This window comes from Chrysochloris asiatica, unplaced genomic scaffold, assembly GCF_000296735.1.
Source record: "Chrysochloris asiatica unplaced genomic scaffold, ChrAsi1.0 scaffold00208, whole genome shotgun sequence".
Classification (NCBI taxonomy): domain Eukaryota; kingdom Metazoa; phylum Chordata; class Mammalia; order Afrosoricida; family Chrysochloridae; genus Chrysochloris; species Chrysochloris asiatica.
In genome coordinates, this window is record NW_006408726.1 from 429,229 (window position 1) to 437,897 (window position 8,669).

Here is an 8,669-nt window from a genome sequence, read left to right on the forward strand (position 1 = left end):
TTCTGAATGCCTCCAGGTAGATGTGATCAGGAAATGGGCTTCCCTTTTCACTCTTCTTCCTGAGAAGTTTCAAGATACCACTGTTGGTTGTTTTGATGTAATTTAGGATTTAATTTTCAGCTGATTTCCTCTTTTGTCTGCTTGTCCCACTCCACAATCTCCGTTCAGGCCTTTTTTCTAGTTGGAAACAGTTCAGGGCCGGCTGTGGCCATTTGGTTTTAGTTTGAAATGGTCTCTTTAAATTTCGAGGAGATCTGTGCGCATGTGTAGTAGAACCCTCTGAGGGTGGGGCTGGGGTGCCCACTAGCTCAGGTACTCTTATAGTCACCAGAATGGAAGTGCACAGACAGCAAGGGACCAATGAACAGATACCAAAAGAAAAGAATGTCCACACCTTTGTCTCAGCGGTTTTCCAGTCATCTGTGGCTGCTCTGATCTTTTCCCCACTTGATCTCACCCAAGATGGCGGCTCCTGGAGCAGCCGAGTGACCAGACTAGAAAGCAATAGATTTCTTGCTTCTGCCACAAATTCCTCCACCTCTGAGCCTTCCAACCTTGTAAATATTCCTTTATATGTGTTTCAGAGTTCTGGGACTATCCCCTGGGCCTGCTTGGTTGGGTAATCTGTGTTATTGTTGGCGGAGCTCTTTACTACACTTCCACTTGATCCACCATCTTGTTTGTGCTTTATTGGTCATTTTGAATCTAGCAGTTGTATAGCTTACTATGGTAGGAATGACAAAATAAAGAAAAATGGTGTTCACGTTCTTCATCAATAAAGAACACTTCAAGATCCATCTTGAAGTATAATGCTGTCTGTTATAGAATAATATCCATGTGTCTGCAAAGACCACTTCATACCACTAGTATTCAAATGTATGCACCAACCACTAAAACTTGTGATGATAAAATTGAAGAATACTATCAAATTTTTCAGTCTGAAATTGATCAAGTGTGTAATCAAGATGTATTGCTAGTAACTGATGATTGGAAGCAGAGCCTGGAAACAAGGAAGGCCCATCAATTGGAAAATATGGCCTTGGTGATAGAAATGATGCTGGAGATACCATGAAAGAATTTAGATAGACCAATTACTTCTTCATTACAAATACCTCTTTATGCAACATAAAAGACGACTGCATACATGGACCTCACTAGATGGAATTCACAGAAATTGAATTGATTTGATTTGTGGGAAGATATGGCAGAAAAGTTCCATATCATCAGCCAAAACAAAGCCAGGGGCAGACTATAGAACAGACCATCAATAGCTCATATTCAACTTCAGTCTGAATCTGAAGAAAATGAAAACAAGTCCATGAAAGCGAAAATATGACCTTGAACATATCCCACCTGAATTTAGAAATCATCTCAACAATAGATTTAATGTATTATACCCCAGTGATCAAAGACCAGAAGTTTTGTGGAATTATATCAAGAGCATCATACAGGAAGAAAGCAATAGGTCATTATTAAGAAGGCAAGAAAAAAGGAAAAGACCAAAATGGATGTCAAAAGAGACCAGGGTAGAGATGCTAAAGCAAATGGAAGAAATGAGAAGGTAAAATAACTGAACATAAAATTTCAAAGTTCAGCTTGAGAAAACAAAGTCAAGTATTATAATGAAATGTGCAAAGATGAGGATTTAGAAAACTAAAAGTGAAGAAAATGCTCAGTATTTATCACACTGAAAGCACTGAAGAAAAAAATTCCAGGCTAGATTTATAATATTGAAGGGTTGTAGCGTAGTGGTTAAGAATCGGGCTGCGAACCTTAAGGTCAGCGGTTCACAACTACCAGCCGCTCCGCGGGAGAAAGATGAGGCTTTCTACTCCCGTAAGGATTTACACCCTCGGAAACCCTGTACAGGATCGCTATGGGTCGGAACCGACTCGACGGCACTTAACAACAACAACAACAACAATGTGCAAACTATTGGAAGATGTAGAAAGCATTAAAAGAAGAGTAAGGAATACACAGAGTAAGTGTACAAAAAATAATTGATTGATGTTCAACCATTCCATAAGATAACATGTGATTGAGAGCCACTGATAATTAGGGAAGAAGTTCAAGGTACACTGAAGGCAATGGCAAAGAACAAGGCTCTGGGAATTGATGGAATACAAATGAAAATATTTCAACAAACTTATGCAGCATGGGAGACACTCACTCATCTATGCCAAGAAATTTTGAAGATAGCTACCTGGCCAGCTGAGTAGAATAGATGCATATTTATGCCCATTCCAAGGAGATATGTCACAATGAAATCAGGAAATAAACGGACTATATAATTAATATCCCTTGCAAGTAAAATTTTGTTAAAGATAATCCAAAAACAGCTTACATCAGAACATTGACAGGAAACAATCAGAGGTTCAAACCAGATTTAGAGGAGGATGTGGAACAAGGATATAATTGCTTACGTCAGATGGATCTAAGCTCAAAGTAGAGAATGCCATAAGGGTGTTTATCTATGCTTTGTTGACTATGCAAAATCTTTCAACTGTGTTTATCATGACAAGCTATAGACAACATTGTAGAGATTGAACATTCTGGAACATGTAATTATGCTCATAAGGAACCTATACATAGACCAAGAGGCAGTAGTTTGAACAGAAAAATGGGATGCTGAATGGTTTAAAATCAGGAAAGGTATGCTCCAGGGTTTTATTCTTTCACTATACTTGTTTAACCTGTATGCTGAGAAAATGACCCAAAAAGCTGGATTATATGAAGAAGAATGTGGTTATCAGTATTGGAGGAAAACTCATTAACAACCTGTAATATGCACATGATACAACCTTGCTGCTGAAAGCAAAGAGGACTTAAAATACTTATTGATGAAGATCAAAGACCGCAGACTTCGGTATGGATTATACCTCAATGTAAAGAAAGCAAAAATCCTCACCACTGGACCTATAACTGTTGTTAAGTGGTGTTGAGTTTGTTCCAATCCATAGCAACCCTTTCTAGGGTTTTCCAGGAGCAGGTGGTGGATTTGAACTTTTGACTTTTTGGTTCACACTGACCTTGCAGTCCAGAGCATTAACCTGTAGTGCCAAACCAGGACTCCCATTATGATAGCCAATGGCTAGGTTGCTGATACGTATCAACCTAGTACACTAAAGGAGAGTATCTGAAGAATCTTTCATTCCAGTTAGAATTTTGAGCAACTGCATCCATAAGCAAAAGTTCACTTCATCAAATTGTAGCAATTGACACTTGCTCAGAGTATCAGACATCTTTATCTTCACCTGTCAGGGTTCTGGTCACAACTCAGCCCTAGTCATCCAAACTAGGTCAAATGGGTGCTAACTGCAAGTTTTGGAATTCATACACACCTCTCTACACTTCAAACCAGCTGGCCTTGTCACTGCTGACTCCATGTGGCTATATCAGTGCCTGGGGGCCCTAGGAGTTCACACAACAACCTGAACTTCATACCAGCCAGCTCTTCCACTTCTTTCATCTCAAGATCAACAGATGTACATAGAATGTTTCCAACTCACACTGTGTCTTCATTGCTCCATTTCCCCCAATTCCAGTTACAAGTAAACCCAGGTAGTTACCAGTGAGCATACATCTCACTGTTTCCCTTTAACTTTCAGTCCTTAAATGGGTTTTCTTTGATGAGCACAGACTTTCCTGGCCTTGATGCCTTCTGGGCAAACAACTTGCTGAAGGAAGCTTTTTTCTTTTTCTTTTTGGAAACATTCCACTTTTTTCTCTGCTTTCTTTCACTCTTGAATCTCCTGTTGTCCCAGTAGTTCTAAGTTGATCTCCCTGACTTTTCAAATGCAAATACACCAACTTTGAAGGTTCAGGAAGGGACTCAGGATTCCACTGAAGGCCCCACTGAAGGCTAAACAAGAAGGCTTTGACTATAGGGCAAATTCTGACTCCCCCTTTTAGTAAATCCAATCAATTAAAGGTTGAAAACAGGCTTACAAGCTCTCTGTGATCATAATTCCCAATATATACTTCCCTCATCTGGGTAAATCTATTTTACAATTGTAGGCAGAAGAAACCAACATTCATAAGACAATAAAACATATAAAATTTTTAAAACACTTAAGTTTAATCTTTCTTTATCCCTTGGACTAACCCCATTCATATGCATATGGCCAATAAATAACATCATGATGAATGGAGAAGGAATTAAAGTTGTGAAAAACTTCATTTTGCTTGGACCCACTATAAAAACTCATGAAAACAGCATTTAAGAAACAAAGAACATATTGCAAATCTGATACACAAAGCTCTTTAAAGTCTTCAAGAACAAAGATGCCTTTTTGAGCACAGTGGTGTGCCTGATCCAAGTCACGGTACTTTCACCTTATGTGCATGTGAAAGTTGGACAGTGAATACGAAAGACTATAGAAGAATTGATGCATTTGAGTTATATTGGAGATAGTATTAAAAATACCATGGACTGCTAAAAAGGCAAACAAATATGTGTGGGAAGAAGTATTTCCAGAATGCTCCTTGTTGTTGTTGTTAAGTGCCATTGAGTCAGTTCCAACCCATAATGACCCTGTGTAGGGTTTCTGAGGAGTGGCTGATGAGTCTAAACTGCTGATCTTGCAGTTCAAACCAACTTTGCAGTTCAGCGCATTAACCCACAGTGCCACACTAGGACTTTGAATGCACTTTAGAAGCCAGGATAATGAGACTTTGTCTTTCAAACTTTAGACATATTATCAGGAGATATGGAGAAGGAGAAGGAGATCATGTTTGGAAAAGTAGAGGGTCAACAAAAAGAGAAAGACCCCCAGGGAGATGGATTAGCACAGTAGCCACAACAATGGTCTCAAGAACAATTGTGAGGATTGGGTAGGACTGAGCAACGTTCTGATCTGTTGTACAAAAGGTCACTATAAGTCAGTACAATTCAATGGCACCTAACAACACCAACTATGAAAGTCATTTATTTCAAAGTACTCAAAATTGTTCAGTCTAATCTGAACATTTTTCCTGGATGTCGTACAAAAGATATTTCAGGGCACCACTAAAAATATGATCCTGTGGCTGTATATTAGCACTCAAGGGTTGTTAATAGCACAAGTTTAGCCTTGTTGCTCTTTCAGGTAAGGTCAGTTAAGAGTTCTGGGTTTGCTTACTCAGAGCTTAAACTTAACTACCTGAATTTTTTTCTAGCTGGTTTCTCCTGCAAGCTAGCTTGGCAAGCTAGGCAAATGCACTGAGTATCTATTCTTCCTTCATTATCTTTGAGTATCCCCTTGACCATTTATGGGTGTGACATGAAGTCTATTAGGGACAATTAAAATGGGGACCTTAGAAAAGAACTGGTTTATGTTCTGATATATTTGTTTGAATATATCACATACAAATGGGATTCAAAATGTTCATGGAAAAATCCCATTATCTTTTAATTCTATTTTTCCATATAAAAGTTATAAATAATGTAAACCTATACAGGTTCGCTATGGGTCAGAACTGACTCAATGACATTTGGCAACAACAACAACAATAGGCGTTTTAAGGAGCTCTGGTAGCATAGTGGTTACAAGTTGGGCTGGCAACCTCAAGGTCAGCAGTTCAAAACGACCAGCTGTTCCTCAGGAGAAAGATGAGGTATTCTGCTCCCATAAAGATTAGCAGCCTTGGAAACCCTGTGCAGGGTCACTATGAGTCAGAACCGACTCCACGCTACTTAACAACAACAACATAAGCATTTTAGTAATTGCATCAAAACTGTGATTCACTTGTGTAGCCTCTGTTGTTGTTGTTAAGCGCCGTTGAGTCAGTTCCGACCCATAGCGACCCTGTACAGGGTTGATAGTGTAAAACCATACCTGTGGTCATCAAATTGATTCCAACGTATAGTAACCATATAAAACAGAATAGAAACTGCCCTATAGGGTTTTCAAGACTGTAAATCTTTACAGAAACAGACAACTACATCTTTATTCTTTGGAGCAACTGATAGATTTATATCTCCAACCTTTAGGTAAGCAGGTGAGCACATAATCACTGTGCTACCAGGGCTCCCTAGAGATGTTGCAGTATACGAGAAATTAAGGTAGAGGTTGACAACAGAGGAATACAAACAAAAAGGTCAATATGATGCCTCTTTCTTGATTATAGCTTCCTGCTTTTTCATTGATTATAAACACAAATATACAATGACTATTGGAATTAATGTTTTATACTTTTTCACATTTAGAGAGTTTAGATTTTCTGTAGATACTTTCTAGCTCTTCTGTATTTAAATTAAATTCTGATCTCTCATCGTCTTCATGCAATATAACTTTAATAAGAATGGTTGGAGAAACAGCTACTATCAATTATATGGTACATCACTCATGCTATGTCTAAATTATTTTTCTTGCTTTCATAAGCCTAACAATGTTTCCCACTATCTGTGTCCATGGTATACTGACATCCCAAATTTGGAAATTAATGTGATAAGAGAAACACATGAAAATAAAAATAATTATAAATGTTTTCCTCTCCAATATATAACATATTTCTTGAATATGTATATCTGTGTGTATATGTAAAAATAGACTTAAACACAGTATATTCAGTCTAATTTTTGTTGTTGTTCTTCTTTAGACTAAAGAATTATGAGCAAGATTCAAAGTGAATATATCCAGGAGAGACTCTACATAGAAATTCACTGGTGGAGAAAATCCAATACAGACCTATCCCAAAGTCAATACAATCAGGAAAAATTTTTGATATCTTCAGATTGAAAAGAAGCAGAAGGAAAAAAATAGAGAAGAGAAATGTGCATCAGAGAAAATATCAAATCAAACTTCCAATTTTGTCCTGCAATTAAAATTGGGGTATAACATTAAATTACAGTTCCAAACTGGGCTTTTATATTCGTGAATTGCTGTTAAACAAAAGACCTGCAGGTTAGACTGCAAATTGGTTGACTGAAAGTTATCTGAAAGTAATGTGGTCATTATAGCTACATTGAAAGAAAATTGCTTTCTGATAATTTCATTGAAATAATTAGCTATTTGTTCAAAATATACGAGAGCAAGTCAAAACTTACATGCACTCAGGTTATGTTAAAATGCTATTCCATGTCCATGGCTGATGACAACATTGAACATGCATGTGAAATGATTCTGTCAAATAGACAAGTGATAAGGGATTATGTGGCAAATCATTTGCAAATCAGCCATGGCTCTTCCTATTAAATAATCCATGACAAACTTGGGTTTCAAAAACTTTGTGCAAGATGGGTACTGAAACAACTCACTGAAGAGCATAAGTGGTAGTGTTTGGACATCTGCAAACAAAATTTGTGCTGATACTCAAAGGGAGTTTCTTTAAAAAAAAAGTTGCTGATGATGAGACTTGAATTCATCACTATGAGCCCAAGAGTAAACAGCAGAGTATGGAATGGAAACATCCTCAATTGCAGACCAAAAAAAAAAAATCAAAAGTCAACAAAAAATGGATGCTTACAGTTTTCTGGGATTCTAAAGGGCCATGTTAAGGGCTAGTCTTTAAATGTTTTTCATGGTGTCCTCCAACTTTCACTTCTGCCCTGGCACCTGAGACCCAGATGGTATCAACAATAAGGAAAGTGGCCTCAGTCCTAAGCTTTGCTTAGAACAGAACAACCCCTGGGAGGTTTTCAGTTCCATCTAAATGTGATGTGAGCAAGAATTATATCTTTAATGATTTTATAAAAATATGTTTGACTATGGTAGTAACAAAACAGTTCCCCTTGAATCATATGGAATCATAGTGGTTCTTCAGTGGCTGCAATTTCAAAACTGTATCACCAGGCCTTCCTTCTGAGGTTCTTCTGGGTGAACTCAAATCCCCAAGCTTTCAGTTAGCAGCTGAGTGGGTTAAACATTTATATCACCCACAGACTTCTCTGTTATACTTGGTGTTGTTAAGTGCTACTGAGTCAGTTCCCACTCCTAACAACCCTTTGTAGGGTTTCTGAGGCTTTTTAAATCTCTACATGAGCAGAAAGTTTTGGAGTGGCCAGTGGGCTTGGAATGCTGACCTGGTGGCTCACAGTGCATTGCATATCCTGTGGAGTTACAGTGCTTCTGTTATAGTGGTGGTAGTAGTAGTGAAGTGTTGTCAAATTGGTTCTAACTCTTAGCAACACTGTAAAAGGTTTCCAAGGCAGTAAATTTTTATGGGAGTAGAAAGCCTCATCTTTCTCACATGGATCAGCTGATAGATTCAAACTACTGACCTTGTGGTTAGCAATCCAACTTGTTACCACTATGCTACCAGATCGCCTCCATTTATAGTTTTCATTGTTGTTAAGAGTCATCTAGTTGATTCCAACACATAATGGCCATGTGTAGAGTTTCTGAGTAGTGGCTGATGGGTTTGAACAACCTTCCAGTGCTTTATCCTACAGGGCAGCAATACATATTATAACTATTATAGCTGTTGCTGTTGTTGATAAGTGTCATCGAGTCAGTAAACAGAAGGAAACACTGCCTGGTCCTATGCTAACCACACAATTGTGTCCAATGCTGGTGCCACTGTGCCAATCATGGCCTTATTAGCAAAAAATACAGACTCATACTAATAAATCAAATGCTTACAAGTAATGACAGAAAATATATTGCTGAGAAAAACATGGATGCTGATCGAAAGTGTTTAATAATTATAACACATAAAACACTTACATACATACATACATATATATAAAG